The sequence below is a fragment of the Podarcis pityusensis genome (assembly GCF_964106645.2).
Source record: "Podarcis pityusensis genome assembly, chromosome: 8".
Lineage (NCBI taxonomy): Eukaryota > Metazoa > Chordata > Lepidosauria > Squamata > Lacertidae > Podarcis > Podarcis pityusensis.
Window position 1 is genome coordinate 27,519,992 of NC_138033.1, and position 18,503 is coordinate 27,538,494.

Genomic DNA, 18,503 nt, shown 5'->3' on the forward strand with positions numbered 1-18,503 from the left:
GAGGGAAAGCACAGGAGAACAGCAATTTGATGCCACTACCATGTAGATGCTCCATAGAAAGTGAGTAAACAAAGGGTGGTAATTCTACATTCAGTCGGCACCTAGTGTTGAAAGCACCATATATAAGAAGGTAGGTGAAGATGTACTGTTTGCTTAGAGCAGCCTCAGCACATTCCTCACACATGATGTGAACTCACCTTTGCCATTTGTTTGAGAGACAGGCATTCTGGGGTGGGGGAACATTGGCTTCGTGAATTGCTTCTCATAAGAAGAAGAGCTGATTCTCAGTATTCCTTCGCTTGCTGGACATCTAGTAGGCTGTCTCTCTTTTAAGCTCCATCAGCATTATACATTTAAAACAGTATCCTGTGACTCTGGACTGTCATGGCTTCCCTCTCCTCAAGGCAGCCTGGGAAGTGTTGTGTGTTAAAGGTGCTGAGAGCTGTTAAAGGGGCACCTGTTCCCCTCTCAGATCTGCAATTCCCAGAATTCTCTGGGAAGAGCAGTCAACTGTTAAACCATTCTGGGAATTGTAGCTCCTTGAGGGGAATAAGAGCCTCTCAGCACCATTTGCAAACTAGGTTTCCATAATGATTTGGTGAGCTCCCGTTGTTCGATCCCTGCTCCTGCCAACCTAGCAGTTCGAAAGCACGTCAAAGTGCAAGTAGATAAATAGGTACTGCTCCGGCGGGAAGGTAAACGACGATTCCGTGCGCTGCTCTGGCTCGCCAGAAGTGGCTTAGTCATGCTGGCCACATGACCCGGAAGCTGTATGCAGGCTCCCTCGGCCAATAAAGTGAGATGAGCGCCGCAACCCCAGAGTCGGTCACGACTGGACCTAATGGTCAGGGGTCCCTTTACCTTACTTTACTGCTTTGTAATGCAGAAGGGGCAATGCAGCGATGTGTGTGCATTTATGTGTGTGTACTTGGAATCATCCTTCAGTGTTCCAACAAATAAAATGTACTTATATTTTTAAACTGTTGCAAATTGATATTTGGAGCCAACGGAGCCAGGTATATAGGGCAGAGGGGGCTTCAGCTCCCCGAATATTTTTTGGCAGGGGGCAGTGCCCCCCCCCAATATTGAGGGGGTCACCACCCCATCCTGGCACCGGGCGCCCTTCATGTGTGTGTATATATATATATATATGGATGCTTCCACCCTGCTATTTTCATGTGGGACTCAGTCACCTATCTGAAAATTTAGGTTGCATAATTAAAGTTAATTTGGAGCTTTTGCGCAACAAACCCACATCCCCTTCCCCCCCCGCAAAAAAATCAAACTTTTTTTTTGTGAGAAGGAAAATGCATTGGAAAGTGTGGGATAACGTTGGCTCAAGACGACGTAATCTAACCTCTCCACAAACAAATCAGGCGGAATGCTCAAGGTCATTTTCAAATGACCTTGGAGGGCAGCGGCAGGAACATCGCACTGCACTTAAAATGTTTAATCTGTTTCATCACAAACTCTTGCACCATACAGTATCCTTAAATCAGGTTGAGGTAAACTGAATTTGAGCAACTATCCCTAAGAGCTTGTTAGGAGCTAGTATCTTTCACTGGATCAAACCCAGAGTATTTAAACAGCATTACAAGCTTCGAAACCAAATGAAGTGCTTAATTAAACAAGAAGGAAAGGATCTAGTTGATAGTGGTGCTCTGCTCTTTAAAAATATATAAAAACAGGAAAACCACCAACTGGGCCCTCCCTTCCTGCTCCAGCCCACCCAGTTTATATAAACACCTGAAATAAACAAAAGGGTAAAAAACAACAACACCAAAACAATCAAAATAGAAAACAATTAAAAGCATTAGAATAGCCCCCCATGTAATTTGCATTAATGTCAATCAGTCTTCAGATTAAAGCGTTCCAAGGGGTGCATTTAAATTTTGTTATGTTGTTTTTTTCTTATTGCTTGAAATTGTTTTGTGAATGAAAATTGATAAAAAATACACTTCTCTTTTAAAAAAATAATGATGCTCAAGCAACACATTCAAATGCATCCTTTCATAAGAACATTTCCCTGTGTCTCACACCACCAGCTCATTGCTTCCCAGCTACTGTGGGTGTAGCACTAAGAGATTTGATTTTTTAATTATTTGGCATGGCCTGTGGACTCTTCCCACTTTAGGCTGCTTGACCTGGCTTTTGTTTCCAGGTAATTAGCATTTAAAGCATCTTTGAGAGGCAGCTCTGGAAGGAATGTCAACCTTGGTCCTTCAAGACCAGGCTATAATCCCACACACTTTTCATAACTGAAAATGCCTCCATTAAATCTGAAAATGGGTTTGTATGGGGGTTTTCTATTGCTGTTGTTTTTTTGCCAGGGTTTCTCTTTCAATGTGTCCTGTCTGTCACTCGCTGCATTACTGTGAACACAAATGGGTGGTGCTGGTGGTGTAGAGACATACGGTGTAATGAATTGAGAAAAAAAATGTTTAAAATAACTTTTGTAAAAACAAACAAACCCAGAAGCCTTTTATTAGAAATTGTAGGTACCGACATTCCAAAGGAACAGAAAAGACTTTTCATGTATGTGACAACAGCAATGCGGATGCTACTAGCCCAGAGATGGAAAGAAGACAAAGTCCCTATCAGAGAGGAATGGCAAAGCAAGCTGTTGGACTATGCCAAAATGACAAAACTTAGCAGTATTTTAACAACACTTTTAACGTAGTGAATAATATGGACAATATTGAAAGATATAAAATATGGAATTATATGCAGTTGAGAAGGTGGACAATAGGATCCATGGAGGGGAAGGTGGGAAGTCCAGAGATTTGGAGAAATCTCTAAATAGGGATATGTAATTTGGATTGTTATAATTCTATATTTGTAAAATCAAATAAAAATTATTATATGTGTAAAAAGGGAGGCTTGGGCAGTGGTGAGTTGGGGCGGCACCTTCCTATTTCACATCGGGTGACCAAACAGGATGGCACTGTCTTTGCCCGTCCCTCTAAAATGCCATCTAAGAAGAGGAAGGGAATTCCTGCAGCAGGGCACTTTCCCTCCCCTGCCCTTCTTGAATGTACACTCTGTAAAATGGAAGACCCTGCAGTATGAGGAGACCAGTCTTATAGCACACAGTCAACCCAAGTGGAGATGACGATCTTCTTGTCACTGCACTTGTTCTCTGCACTGCTGAAATCCAGGTTTTGAGGCAAGGAAACAGAATTTGGGACCAAGAACACTATTTTCTGTTATTATTTTTAAAAAATATTGTAGAGCTGGAAAAAAGGTACTAAAATGGACATCTAAAATGGGCATTGCAGCAGCTTCCCTAAAGAAAAGCTAAGGTTGGGATGTTGGAATATTCTAGAAAGAACTTGAGAATTGGTCTTGAACAGGTTGCTAGGCAACAGAAAAATCTCCCCAGTAACAGGTTCCTTTATTAAAGGTATGTAGGTCAATAAAGGTCAGTCAGTGTGTTAATGCAGTGTTCCCCAACCTTGGGCCTCCAGCTGTTTTTGGACTACAACTCCCATCATCCCTCGCTAGCAAGACCAGTGGTCAAGGATGATGGGAATTGTAGTCGAAAAACAGCTGGAGGCCCAAGGTTGGGGAACACTGTGTTAATGAACAGAGTTGTAAATGAGTCAGCAATTGAGTTTCAGAGCCGAATGGCTAGAGGAGAAGGAATTATGTTGTTTTATTTGACAAGTGTAATTTTTTTTGGTAAATAATAAAAATTCTCTGTAAAAAGAAACTCTGCTGCCAGCTTGAATAAGAATACAACCCAAGAGTTGATTCTCACATGTCAACAAGGGAGAGTGTTATGTACTGAAGTTTTCACCCTGGGCCAGCAGGGGGATACTGTAGATAGTTTTCACTCAGGTCCACATATGCAAATAAGGAATTGAAAGTGACGTTCAGTGATTGGATAGTTACAGAAAGTTGTTACTGTTGCTTTGTAGTTGAGCTCTATATAAACAGGTTGGCTGAACCCTTCAGCCCAGTTCTGTTCTGGGCCTGTGAATAAACAAGAGCTGTCTGAAGAATCGCTGTGTCGTCTGATATGTTCACCCACAACTTAACAGAGAGCATTCCAGAGGCTTCTAAACTACAGCTCCCTTCTGCCTTGACCGCTGGCCGTGTTGGCTGATGGGAGTTGTAGAATGCTGAGGAATTTTCAGCCTCTCAGTTTCAGAGTTTTGGAGAAATGAGGAATGGCTTGGCCTCATCAGGCCCTAAAGACAGAAACCAGAAGCAGGCGGGAAAACTTTTAAGAAAGCTTTTTTTCTCACGGAAGTTAGCAACACCTGGAAGGCGATGTCAGCCACCCTTTGGCTAAAATGTTTAGGAGTTGGGTGGCCACTTTTGCATCGTGAAAAAAGAAAGAAAATACCTCACCCATAGAAGAGGACTGTGTTCACATCAGCCTGCCTTGGCTTCATTTCTCCATTGATACAAGGGAATTATAATGACCTACACTGCAGGGATTTTGTGAGGATGAGAGCAATACAATTTTAAAGGACTTCAGAAATTAAAAGCACTTATAAAGAGAGGGACTCCCACTACCCCAGACATGTTTTATTTTGTGGGTATTCAGCAACATGTTCTAATATGGTATTAGTGGTGGCTTTAGTCTCCTTCAGTCGGTTCTGCGATGTTCTGCAATGCTACCACAGTCTTGCCATCCGGAGGGGGAATAATGCAACAAAAGCAGGGTGAAAAGAACCCCACAACCCCAGAATATTTGCGGTATAGAAAGTTCTAAGATTTTGTTTGTGATAGCTATTTGTGCATGTGCAAATCAGGACACACGTGCAGAGGACAGATGAACAAGAATTCCTGTGGGGTGGCGGTTTCAGGGACAGGGAAACCTAAAAGGTCATGGGTGAAGATATCCCTGGCCTCTTCTCTGACATGAACAAGACCATGGAAACATAGCTTGAAATGCAGCGGGGTGAGTGGGAACGATCTTGCTGCATTTTAAGCCACTATTGTGAACATACCTTTAGATAGTGTATTGGAATGCTATGAGAACTCTAAAGCTGGTATGTTTGGTGCTTTTCGAGACTCTATATGGCCACATAAATAAATAAAATAGGGAGAATTAACAGTGAAGAGTACCATAACATGTAAACCCAAGCTGCTTATGAGACTGACCTGGGAGAGAATAAGGTTACATACATTCCAAGTTTCTAAAAGATGTTTCAAGGCTGAAGTAGTTTTCATTCTCTCCCTTATTGCGCCCAAATGGCATTTGAGGTGGCAAGCAGTGCCATCTAGTGGCAGTTGCTTTCCATTGCAATGCCACATTAGAGAGAGAGAGAGAGAGAGAGAGAGAGAGAGAGAGAGAATGAATGAATGAATGAATATAACATATACTATATAAGAATTCATCATGCGAAAGGCTGGGCTGGATGAATCCCTAGCCAGAATTAAGATTGCCGGAAAAAATATCAACAACCTCAGATATGCAGATGACACAACCTTGATGGCAGAAAGTGAGGAGGAATTAAAGAACCTTTTAATGAGGGTGAAAGAGGAGAGCGCAAAATATGGTCTGAAGCTCAACATCAAAAAAAACGAAGATCATGGCCACTAGGCCCATCACCTCCTGGCAAATAGAAGGGGAAGAAATGGAGGCAGTTAGAGATTTTACTTTCTTGGGCTCCATGATCACTGCAGGTGGTGACAGCAGCCACGAAATTAAAAGACGCCTGCTTCTTGGGAGAAAAGCAATGACAAATCTAGACAGCATCTTAAAAAGCAGAGACATCACCTTGCCAACAAAGATCCATATAGTTAAAGCTATGGTTTTCCCAGTAGTGATGTATGGAAGTGAGACCTGGACCATAAAGAAGGCTGATCGCCGAAGAATTGATGCTTTTGAATTATGGTGCTGGAGGAGACTCTTGAGAGTCCCATGGACTGTAAGAAGATCAAACCTATCCATTCTTAAGGAAATCAGCCCTGAGTGCTCACTGGAAGGACAGATCCTGAAGCTGAGACTCCAATACTTTGGCCACCTCATGAGAAGAGAAGACTCCCTGGAAAAGACCCTGATGTTGGGAAAGATGGAGGGCACAAGGAGAAGGGGACGCCCTTCAAACAAATTCGGAGGTAGTGTACCAAAGTGTGGATAAAAATTAATTCTCTTTCTCTCCCCCACACACACCATTTTAGCATCCTTTAATTGTGCTTCATAATCTCTGACCTATTCCAATTAAACTAAAGGAGCATCTACAGAGATCAACCATCTCTGCACCTTTCAGTAATACTCCAGAATCCTTCAGTTGGTTTTTTAAATTTACATTTTAAACAAAGAGAAAGGAAGGAAGGAAATCTCTTGTTATTTAACTAACAGAGGTACAGAGTTAAAAATACCCAGGTTCTATTCTGTTCCATCCAGCTGCCCAGTGAGAAGTGAATCCATTCAAAATCTTTGTACTTAATAAAAAATAAAATTAAAAAGAATAAGCATCAAATTAGAAAACATACATATTTACAACAAAAGAAAATACAAAAGAAAAAGAAAATACATATAACCAAGGAAAAAAATTAGAGAATACTTTGTCTCTTTTCATATTTACAGTTACCGGTATTTATACCTCTATAAAATGCTATTCACAATAAAGGAGTGAAATGAAAGATAAGATATCAGATAAAAGAAAAAAAGAACAAAGAAAAAATAAAGAAGTAAAAGAAAAAGATGCTTTGATGCTTATTCTTAAAGTGCTTCTGGTTGACCTGCTTATTGACCATTTACCTGGATTTCTTTTTAGGGAGATGAGATGATGTTGGCTATTTAATAAGCCTTCACTCTGATTTGCTGGCGGAGAAATGAAACAGCATTGCCTCAAAGCAACTGCTGGCCCACGCTTTCCAGTGTGTTTCCTCATAACTTTCATTATACCCACAAAAGTCTGCTTTTGAGGGAAGTGGGTTTATTTGCAGAACAGCTCCAAATCAGTTTAATTGCACAACCTGGATTTGACGAGCTGTGGCTGAATCTGAATCTCATCCGACAATAGCAACGGCCCAGAAGCGCCCTTAATTGCATTCTGATTAAAGGTTGTCTGATTCAAATTATTTAATAAATTAAAAACCAGCAAATGAATGAAGCATTGTTCAATCAACTGAATAATGACTTTAAAAATATTGGACGGAATTTAGGTCTTAGCTGGTTTGTTTGGTTTTTAGAACTGAGGGATTTGTGACTCTGGCACACCCACATAATAAATAGGCCCAGTTTATCATTCTGAATGAGTCACTGAGTGGTTCGACCTTGAGCGCTGTCCAACAAAACACATGATGAAGGTGCCCACGTCATTGGAGAACAATAGGAACGTGCCTTATACCGAGTCAGACCATTAGTCCATCTAGCAGCAGATCTCCAGGGTTTCACACAAAATTCCCTGCCATAGCTCTAATTGGAGATGTCGGGGATTGAACCTGGGACCTTCAGTGTTATGTATGGAGCTGAATCCTAGAACAATAAGATCCAGAAGGCAGCAGTCTGATTGGTCCGCAGGAGCCACCCAATCCAGCTCCAGGTGGAAGTGAATCAGTGACCTGATTGGCCTACAGGAGCAGCCAATCAAGCTCCTGGATGAAGTGAATCAGCAACCTGATTGGCCTTCAGGAGCAGCCAATCAGGCTTCTGGAGGAGGCGAATCCGCAACCTGATTGGCCTCCAGGAGCAGCCCGGAATTAGCCAATCATTTGGGGCCCATTGTGTAAATAATATATATATAGCAAGACGTTTTGGGGAAAGTTTCATTCATTGCTACTATGAGCTGAGTAAAGAGCATGAAATTCACACTCGACTCTTGAGTATGTTTCATTCGGCATGCAAAGCAGATGCTCTTCCACTGAGCTATGACCCTTTCCCATCAGGAGGCTGCAGACACACACATGTCCTGAGCACTGTAGTGTTCTGTGAACTGCAGCTCTCTGAAGGGGAAACCACATTCCCAGGATCCTCTGGGGGACGTCAACAGGCTTCAAACATGCATTAAATGTATGGTGTGTATGCAGCCTGCTTTGAAAGTGTGTCTTCCCTTCAATCAGCGTAAGCATGCTGTTATGTACTGAAGTTCTCACCCTGGGCCAGCAGGGGGATACTGTAGATAGTTTTCACTCAGGTCCACATATGCAAATAAGGGGTTGAAAGTGACGTTCAGTGATTGGATAGTTACAGAAAATGGTTACTGTTGCGTTCTAGTGGAGCTCTATATAAGCAGGCTGGCTGAACCCTTCAGTTCAGTTCTATTCTAGCCTGTGAATAAACAAGAGCTGTTTGAAGAATCGCTGTGTAGTCGGATATGTTCACCCACAACTTAGAATCATAGAATCATAGAGTTGGAAGAGACCACAAGGGCCATTGAGTCCAACCCCCTGCCAAGCAGGAAACACCATCAGAGCACTCCTGACATATGGTTGTCAAGCCTCTGCTTAAAGACCTCCAAAGAAGGAGACTCCACCACACTCCTTGGCAGCAAATTCTTCCTGACAGCTCTCACTGTCAGGAAGTTCCTCCTAACGTTTAGGTGCAATCTTCTTTCTTGTAGTTTGGATCCATTGCTCCGTGTCCGCTTCTCTGGAGCAGCAGAAAACAACCTTTCTCCCTCCTCTATGTGACATCCTTTTATATATTTGAACATGGCTATCATATCACCCCTTAACCTCCTCTTCTCCAGGCTAAACATGCCCAGCTCCCTTAGCCGTTCCTCATAAGGCATCGTTTCCAGGCCTTTGACCATTTTGGTTGCCCTCCTCTGGACACGTTCCAGTTTGTCAGTGCCCTTCTTGAACTGTGGTGCCCAGAACTGGACACAATACTCCAGGTGAGGTCTGACCAGAGCAGAATACAGTGGGACTATTACTTCCCTTGATCTAGATGCTATACTCCTATTGATGCAGCCCATAATTGCATTGGCTTTTTTAGCTGCCGCGTCACACTGTTGGCTCATGTCAAGTTTGTGGTCAACCAAGACTCCTAGATCCTTTTCACATGTACTGCTCTCAAGCCAGGTGTCACCCATCTTGTATTTGTGCCTCTCATCTTTTTTGCCCAAGTGCAATACTTTATATTTCTCCCTGTTAAAATTCATCTTGTTTGTTTTGGCCCAGTTCTCTAATCTGTCAAGGTCGTTTTGAAGTGTGATCCTGTCCTCTGGGGTGTTAGCCACCCCTCCCAGTTTGGTGTCATCTGCAAATTTGATCAGGATGCCCTTGAGTCCATCATCCAAGTCGTTGATAAAGATGTTGAATAAGACCAGGCCCAAGACAGCACCCTGTGGCACCCCACTAGTCACTCTTCTCCAGGATGAAGAGGAACCATTGATGAGCACCCTTTGGGTTCGGTCAGTCAGCCAGTTACAAATCCACTGAGTGGTAGCATAGTCAAGACCGCATTTTACCAGCTTCTTTACAAGAATATCATGGGGCACCTTGTCAAATGCCTTGCTGAAATCAAGGTAAGCTACATCCACTGCGTTCCCTTCATCTACCAGGCTTGTAATTCTGTCAAAAAACGAGATCAGGTGCATTTCTCTCCAGGGTCAAAAGCTGGGTGGGGTTTGCAACAACAGAAACTAGCTGTATACAATGATGATTGGCTGATGCCTCTGAGGTTGCTAAGACACCTTTCTCTCCCTGCAGCTGCTGCAGCTCTTTCCAGAACTTATCCGTATTTGTTTGTTTTAACAGGTTGAGAGATGAGCTGCCAAATTACCCATCCCAGGCCAGAGCCCGAATGATACGAGGGCATGGAGATGGGTCTGTAGTTTTGCATGCAGAAGGTCCCCGGTTCAGTCCCCAGTGGGACACCCAGGTAAGGCTGGGAATGACCCCTGTCTGAATCCTGGGAGAGCACCTGCCAGTCAGTGTAGACAATATGGAGCAAGATGAGCCAGTGGTTTGGCTCAATAGAAGGCAGGTAGGAGAAAACCACAAGAGTCTGTAGCTGCCCAAATGCCTATCCAGCCAGCTGGTGTTTCTTTTCTTCTTTTTTTTAATATACAGTGGTACCTCGGGTTACATACGCTTCAGGTTACATACGCTTCAGGTTACAGACTCTGCTAACCCAGAAATAGTGCTTCAGGTTAAGAACTTTGCTTCAGAATGAGAACAGAAATCGCCCAGTGGTGGCATGGCGGCAGCAGGAGGCCCCATTAGCTAAAGTGGTGCTTCAGGTTAAGAACAGTTTCAGGTTAAGTATGGACCTCCGGAACGCATTAAGTACGTAACCAGAAGTACCACTGTATTTTTATTAAAGATTTTCTTGATTTACAAAGGTATGTGCAATGTCTCTCTCATATTTTTTCCCCCCATGTAATTTTTTTTTTTTTTTTTTTTACAAATCGGTTTCATTTGTTGAGACATTAGGAAGAAAAGGGGGGAAGATGAGTGGGGGTGAGGTCAGGTGGTGATGTTTCTATTTTACTTAATATATGTGGGGTTTTGTGTCAGTGTTGCTTGCGCAGGTTCTCTACTGTTCACTTGTGTTTCTTTGGTGGTGAGAGAGGTTGGGGTTGGCCTCATTTGTGGTTGGCTGTGGTGGTCTTCGTTTTCATGTGTGAGGGGGGTGGGTGGGTGTTTTGGATCAGGTTAGCCATATTGATTCGTAGGCTGTTGGTGGATTTTTGTCATTGTCTTGTTGGGCTTTGTATGTGATAAAGGGGAGCCGTACCGGGTTGAAGCCAGCTGGTGTTTCTGTGGAACAGGCGCATTGAAATATACTCGGAGTTGAGAGTGGATTTCATGCTCTTTATTCAGCTCACAGTGGTGAGGAGGAATCGAAGTTCCCCCACAATATCTGCTTTATATACATTATTTACACAATGGGCTGCGCGTGATTGGCTAATTCCTGGATTCTCCTGTAGGCCAATCAGGTTGTGGATTCACTTCCACCTGGGGCTGGATTGGGTGGCTCCTGAGGACCAATCATACTGCTGCATTGTTCTAGGACCAATCAGACTGCTGCATTCTGAATCCTATTGTTCTAGGACCAATCAGACTGCTGCATTTTGGATCCTATTCAACTCAGTACATAACACGCATGAAGTCTGAAACACAGCAGCAAGGTAAAGCCTTCTCTAAATGTTCAGGGACTCCAGCACCAAATTTCTAGGTTTTAGCTCAGTGACATTACAAAGGAACAAGGCTGCAAGCATCTCATTCACATCTAGTTCTGGGCTTTCCCGATTTCTCAGCTTAAAACAGAGCTGGCCCACCCATGAGGCAGGGTGAAGCATCTGCCTCAGGTAGCAGAATTGCAAGAGGTGGTCTCCTGCTTGCGCCATCTTTTCTGCCACCCTCTTGCCAGCAAAAGGGCTGTGTTCTGGCAAGTGAGAACATTTTGGGGAATTCCCTGGCTCTCATTGATTTTGGTGAGGGGGGGGGCAATTCCGGAAGCAGAGGAAGTAGGAGGGCACAGCACAGCAGAGGCATGGGGCGGCACATTCCCATTTCATTCCCATTTCACCTCAGGTGGCAAAAACAAGACGGGCCGCCCCTGGCTTACAACGTTGTCATTGATCCCAACCCGAATTCTCAGGAATGTAAATAAAATAGTCAAGAAAGAGCAATATATAATCAACATTTATTCATCATCAATCCCTATTACTAGGAATAATCACATGTAAAAAGTAAGGATGTAAATCAAGTGAAATTAATAACACCACACAGAAGCTCCTCACTGGCAAGGGAGGTGCACTCTGTACATGCCCCTGTCCCTTATTTCTAAGTCTCAGAGTACCTAATTAAATTTTTCACACGATACCATGCAATCTTCTTTTCCATCCTTAGGCCCTTCTCAACCCCCTTTCAACCCCTAGGTTTTTATTCACCCCCTGCCTAGTCCCATGAACCCTGTGGTGGTCGGTGTCAACTGCGTTGGCTACCCTGATCTGGTCTGTTTTCCATAAAGTGCAATTAAAATATACTTGTACACATTCAACAGTAGGAAAGGTTAAAAGTCCATTGCTTTGGCCCGGCCCCCGATTCCTCTGCTTGTTCAGCGAAGCAGGCAGCTCCCAGATCCCCACGTCATTTGGGCTCTGCCCTCCTAGCACCTGGGGTGTTGCAGTCTGGTTTGATAAAGGAATGTGCAAAGTCGACAAACCAACCGGCCTCATTTCATTTTCACTTGCTACTGTTTGCGCAAAGGGGACTCTGGTGGCACCTTCATTCCAGATGTTCAAGCAACGGTGGATGAAACCTGGCAGGGATTCAAGGCTGCCACTCCCAGCTTGAACACATAACCCTGGGGAGGTTTCTAGTATTTGAGAAGGGGGCAGGCAACACATTGCTATAGGTTTTTAACTCACTCCTTTTTTTCATTTTGTGGTTTTAAGTTTTTATTGCTGCAAACTGCTTTGTTGTTGTTGTTTTTTAAAAAAATGGCAGAGCAGTAGACAAATACTTTTGTAAATAAGTAATATGTTCATATCCAAGTTGAAACAAATTGTGTGTGCGTTTGTGGGGGGAATTTATCTCTGGTCACATCTGCAGCATACATTTAAATCACAATTTAACACACATGGGTTTAAATATTTATTGAAAACTGCTTAGAGGATGTGTTACAGTCAAGCAGCATATAAATTTTGTTAAATAACACATTTTCATTTAAAAAAATACTCATTTTTATATACTCTACCCCCTAATATATGCATTTTTGTAAACATCGGGTAGAGAACAGCATCACAAAATTTGGATAAGTGTGACTTTGGAAGGATGGCTGTGTTTTGGTTCACATATTGTTTTGGAAAACTACAGATTGGATGGATCCTCCTTTAAAATGAGAACTGCATAGAATTTCTCCCCCACCTCTAGGCCCCATAACTGCTAAAGTGGTATAAGAGTGTTTTACGTGGATGGTGACTGAAATATACTCAGAGTCGCAAAGTGATTTCATGCTCTTTATTCAGCTCATAGTGGTGAGGAGGAATGAATAAATGTCCCCTCACAGTATCTGCTTTATATACATTATTTACACAATGGGCTGCACATGATTGGCTAATTCTGGAATTCTACTGTAAGCCAATCAGGTTGTGGATTCACTTCTATCTGGAGCAGGATTGGGTGGTTCCTGCCAACCAATCATACTGCTGCATTGTTCTAGGACCAATCAGACTGCTGCATTCTGAATCCTATTGTTCTAGGACCAATCAGACTGCTGCCTTTTGGATCCTATTGTTCTAGGACCAATCAGACTGCTACAGTTTGGATCCTATTCAACTCAGTACATAACACCCCTCCCCTCTAAGTTCCAGTCCTGCCCGGGAGGTCGCATTCATAGTCCTCAAGGTATGCCGGCGGCCTACGTGTGCGTTGTGGCCTGGGGTGTTCCCTGGTCCGGGCTCCGGGTTCTGGCTCGTGTTCCAAGGATGCTGGCTGTGATGCGGCTGTTTGGTCTGGTGCAACCGGCTCGCTCAGTCGTGGTTCTGGTTCCGGTGTCCTTTCGGCCTCCCGGGTCCTCTCTGTATTTACTGATTCTGCCTCTCCTGCTGGCCCCTCCTGCTCTATGGGCCTCACTGCCCCGCTGTTCCCTTGGGACTCCTCTGACCTGTCCTCCTCCTGGTTTTCTCCCGGGAATCGTCGCCGTATCTGGTCGCAGTGGCGGCGCCAGCATTGCCCCCCATCCGTTAGCACCTCGTACGACACGGGGCCAGTGACCCTGGTGATTGTGGCGGGTACCCATGCTGGGCCTGCCCCAAAATTCTTTGCGTACACTGGGTCCTGGGCCTCGAAGGTCCGGGGGTTCCTGCCTTCCCCCACCACTACCTCATCCTGAGCTCTATCGGGGTGAAGGCGGTCCAATCTGATTGCAAGGCGCCGACCCATTAGTAGTTCAGCGGGGCTCCGGCCAGTCGTTGAGCTGGGGGTGCTGTGCTGTGCTAGAAGGAATGTGGCAAGGCGGTACTCCCAGTCCCCTTGCGTCATGCGGCGAAGGGTGTCCTTGGTGGTCCGCACCATGCGTTCTGCTTGGCCATTGGTGGCAGGGTGGAACGGCGCCGAACGGATGTGGCGGATGGCGTTCTGCGCTGTGAAGGTTTGGAATTCTCCTGACGTAAATGCAGTCCCGTTGTCTGAGACGAGAGTGTCAGGGAGCCCGTGGGTTGCAAACAGCCTGCGTAGTACCCGGATGGCTGCGGACGTGGAAGTGGACGGTACCAGTGCGACTTCCAGCCATTTGGTGTAGGAGTCCACCACTATGAAGAATGTTTTCCCCTGAAAGGGGCCAGCGAAATCCACATGCAGGCGTGACCATGGTGCTCGGGCGGACTCCCAGGACTGGACTGGGGCCCTTGGGGGATCTGGGCGGGATTCTTGGCAGGCCTGGCAGTGTTTGACCCAGGCCTCTATCTCTCCATCGATCCCCGGCCACCACACATAACTCCTGGCAAGGGCCTTCATTCTTACTACCCCTGGATGTGTCTCGTGTAGGGCTGTGAGGACCCTTTTGCAGAGGGGCTGGGGAACAACGACTCTGCTTCCCCATAACAGGCACCCCTTGTGGGCCGACAGTTCATGTTTGCGGGTTGTGTAGCCGGCGAATTCTGGCCCGGGGCTGCTGCTGGGCCATCCCCTCCACACCCAGTCCAGGACCCGGGAGATGACCCTATCTTTCTTGGAATGGTGTGCAACTTCTTGTGCCTGAATGGGGCGGTCGGGAAGCAGCTCCAGGCTCATAACCTCTTGTGCAGGTGCTGGGTCAGGGCCTGTTTCCGGTAGTGGTAGCCTGCTGAGGGCGTCCGCATGGCCCATCGCCTTCCCAGGTCGGTGAATCAGTGCATACTGGTAGCTGGCAAGGAAAATTGACCACCTGAGGACGCGAGGAGACAGCACTTGGGGGGTCTGCTTTTCGGGGGCAAACAAGCCAAGCAACGGCTTGTGGTCAGTCACCACGGTGAAGGGCCGCCCGTACAAGAAATCATGGAATTTTTTTACTCCCTTTACGATTGCCAGACCCTCCTTGTCGATTTGCGAGTAGTTCCGCTCGGTTGTGTTGAGTGTCTGGGAAAAGTACGCCACCGGTACCTCTCTTCCATCCGGGAGTTGGTGCCCCAGGACAGCTCCAATGCCATAGGGTGAGGCGTCGCATGCTAGCACCACCGGCAGCCTCTCGTCGAAGTGTGCCAAGACCGAGTTTGAGACAAGCAAGTCCTTGACTGCCTGGAATGCGGCCTCCTGGCGCTGGCCCCACACCCAAGGGGCCCGCTTGTCCAGGAGTCTGTGTAGGGGCTCCGCTACCGCCGCCTTGTGGGGAAGGAAGGAATGGTAAAAGTTCAATAGTCCCAAGAAGGCCTGAAGTTCAGTCTTGCTCTTGGGTGCTGGGGCATCACAAATGGCCCGTACCTTGTCCCCAGTCGGGTGGACCCCTTCTGCGTCCACCATAAATCCCAGAAAGTCCACCTGAGGCACTCCTAGTAGACATTTTTCCCGCTTCACCTTGAGACCCGCCGTCTGGAAACGGTGCAGAACGGTGCGGAGGCGGTCCTCAAACTCCTCTGGTGTGGGGCCGGCAATCAACACATCATCGAAGAAGGGGGTGACGCCAGGAATCCCTTTAAGGAGAGAGTCCATTATATTCTGGAATATGCCTGGTGCCACGCTGACACCGAATTGCAGCCGCTTTACCCTGAACGCTCCTCTGTGCGTCACAATCGTCTGTGCCTCTGCTGTGGCCTCATCTACTGGCAGCTGTTGATATGCTTGGGCCAAGTCCAGCTTGCCAAAAATTTTCGACCCAGCCAGGGTGGCAAGGACATGGCTGACCACTGGCACTGGGTATGCGTGGGCCGTGAGGGCCTTGTTTATGGTACATTTGTAGTCTGCGCAGATGCGGACCGAACCATTAGGCTTGACGGGTGTGACGATTGGGGTTTCCCAGGGAGCATTAGGCACCGGCTCCAGCACTCCTTGCTCTACGAGTCGGTCCAATTCCTCGTCTATACGGGGTTTCAAGGCGAACGGGACCCGGCGGGCCTTGAGCCTGACCGGTCGTACTGCGGGGTCAAGCTGTAGCGCAATGGGGGGGCCCGTATACTGTCCCAATTTCCCATCGAAAACCCCTGGAAATTCCTTGCATATGGCGTCCACGTCCACTTGTAAGCTAGTGTGGTTCACCCCGGTGACAGCTAGCCCCAGTGGTCCAAACCATGCCAATCCCAGTAAGCTAATGTAGGGGCCCTTGACCACAAGCAAGTCCAGTTGCCGCGTCCGCCCTCGGTATTGCACCCTGAAGGTCCCCACCCCCATTGTGGAGACCTTACGTTTCTGGAAGTCCCGGAGGGTGAATGGGGCCGGCCTGAGTTTGGGACCCCCAGTGGGACACAGTTTCCTTAAGGTCCTTGCCGAGATTATGGATAGAGTTGAACCCGTGTCAAGCTCCATGCGGCATGGGGCCCCCTCTATCTGTACCTCTACATAAATTTTCTCTACGTTGGGGTGGGGCAACTGGTATACCTGGAAGTCCGTGAGCTCCGTCGAGTTGCCTTGGTGCGTTGGGCCCCGGAACCTGGGGCTCTTGGATTGGTCATCTGATGCCTGGTGTCGGGTGGGCCGAGCCCGACACACCCGGGCGATGTGTCCCGATTTTCTGCACTGCCTGCACTCTGCGTTGCGGAAACGGCAGGTCCTCCTCTCGTGACTCTCCCCGCAGCTTGCGCAGTTCCCTCCTTCTCGTCGAGGCAGCTGTGGTCTGTGCGCTGCTTGAGTGCGCTGCTGTACTCGGTGCACCTCCTCCCTGTCGGATCCTGAGTCGTCGGTGAGGTCTTCATGGTGGACCCTCGGTTGGGATGGCAGGCTCGGCCGTGCCTCTTGGGTCGACCTCTCGGCAGCTTCTGTTGCCAGGGCCTCCTCCAGAGCGACCTGGAACGTTAGGTCCTTCTTAGCGTAGAGGCGTCGTTGCAGCTTCTCATCCTTCAGGCCACCGACGAGGCGGTCACGAAGCATGTTCTCCAGCTCTGAGAAGTTGCAGAACCGGGCGGCTTGGCGGAGAGAGGTCACAAACCCAGTTATGGTTTCCCCAGGGGCTTGCCGCTTTGCGTAGAAGGCATTTCGACGAGCCACCACTGAGGGCTGCGGCGAAAAGTGCCCCTTCAGCTGTTCCATTATTGTTTTGTATGGAACAGTAGCGACGTCTTCAGGCGCAAGGAGAGCCCGGGCGATTTCAAACGTCTCCTCTCCGCAGACGCTGAAGAATATCGCCCTCTTCTTGGCGTCTTCTTCGTCGGTGACCCCTTTGGCTTCTAGGAGGAAGGTGAAACGGGAGGCGTACGCTTCCCAGTCTCCAGATGCTGGGTTGAATGGCGAGAAGCTGCTGTTGGCTGCCATTCTGAGTTCCTTGTGCCCCGGAGCTGAAGCCTGGATACACGGTGCGAGGCAGCGGTGCGGCAGTTGGCGGTGCTGCGGTGCTGTGTGTGGCAGTCAGCTCAGCGGGATCCCATCCTCGTCGCCAGTGAAATATACTCAGAGTCGCAAAGTGATTTCATGCTCTTTATTCAGCTCATAGTGGTGAGGAGGAATGAATAAATGTCCCCTCACAGTATCTGCTTTATATACATTATTTACACAATGGGCTGCACATGATTGGCTAATTCTGGAATTCTACTGTAAGCCAATCAGGTTGTGGATTCACTTCTATCTGGAGCAGGATTGGGTGGTTCCTGCCAACCAATCATACTGCTGCATTGTTCTAGGACCAATCAGACTGCTGCATTCTGAATCCTATTGTTCTAGGACCAATCAGACTGCTGCCTTTTGGATCCTATTGTTCTAGGACCAATCAGACTGCTACAGTTTGGATCCTATTCAACTCAGTACATAACAGTGACCTTTGCAGCTGTCTCTGGCTAGTGGCCAAAGGGAATGTTTGGGGAAATTCACACATTCCACCACAAGGAGGAGGAGCACTAAAGAGAGCAATTGTTGAGATACAGTTTATTGAAGACGTTGATGGGATTGTGAAAAAAAATTACCCGGGCATTTGATGGCAGAAAGATCTATCTCTGGCCACCTTGAATTACTAATTTTTAGAGGTGTTGACATCCGTATGTCTTGGGAGTCAATGGAGGAGTGCACCTTTGTGTCAAGCTGTTGGACAGTTGCAGCGCCTGCTGTGGCTGTACAGACCAACGTGAGAGATACATGCTTTGCTGCAGCTGGGGCAGATGAAGGCATCTGTTTGCGCTGCTGCAGATGCACCCTGGCGTTTCTTCTCTCTGTGCTCCTCCCCAGTGGTCATTTCTCCTCTGGCCACTGCTATGGATACTCGACTCGACTGCCTGTCTCCAGGCACTGCAGTCGTCTGCAAGAGATTCCCACAAGGCAGGGTTCATATCACGTTTGCAGACATCTTTGTAACGCAGAGTTGGTCTGGTGCCAGAAGTCAGCTCCCCGTACAACCAGGGCCGGATTTAGGTTTGGTGAGGCCCTAAGCTGCTGAAGGTAATGGGGCCCTTTATGTGTCCAGCTGACCTGTGTCAACAACAAATTGTCACTGGTTTTTTGTGTTGAATATATGCTATATGGTAATTTAT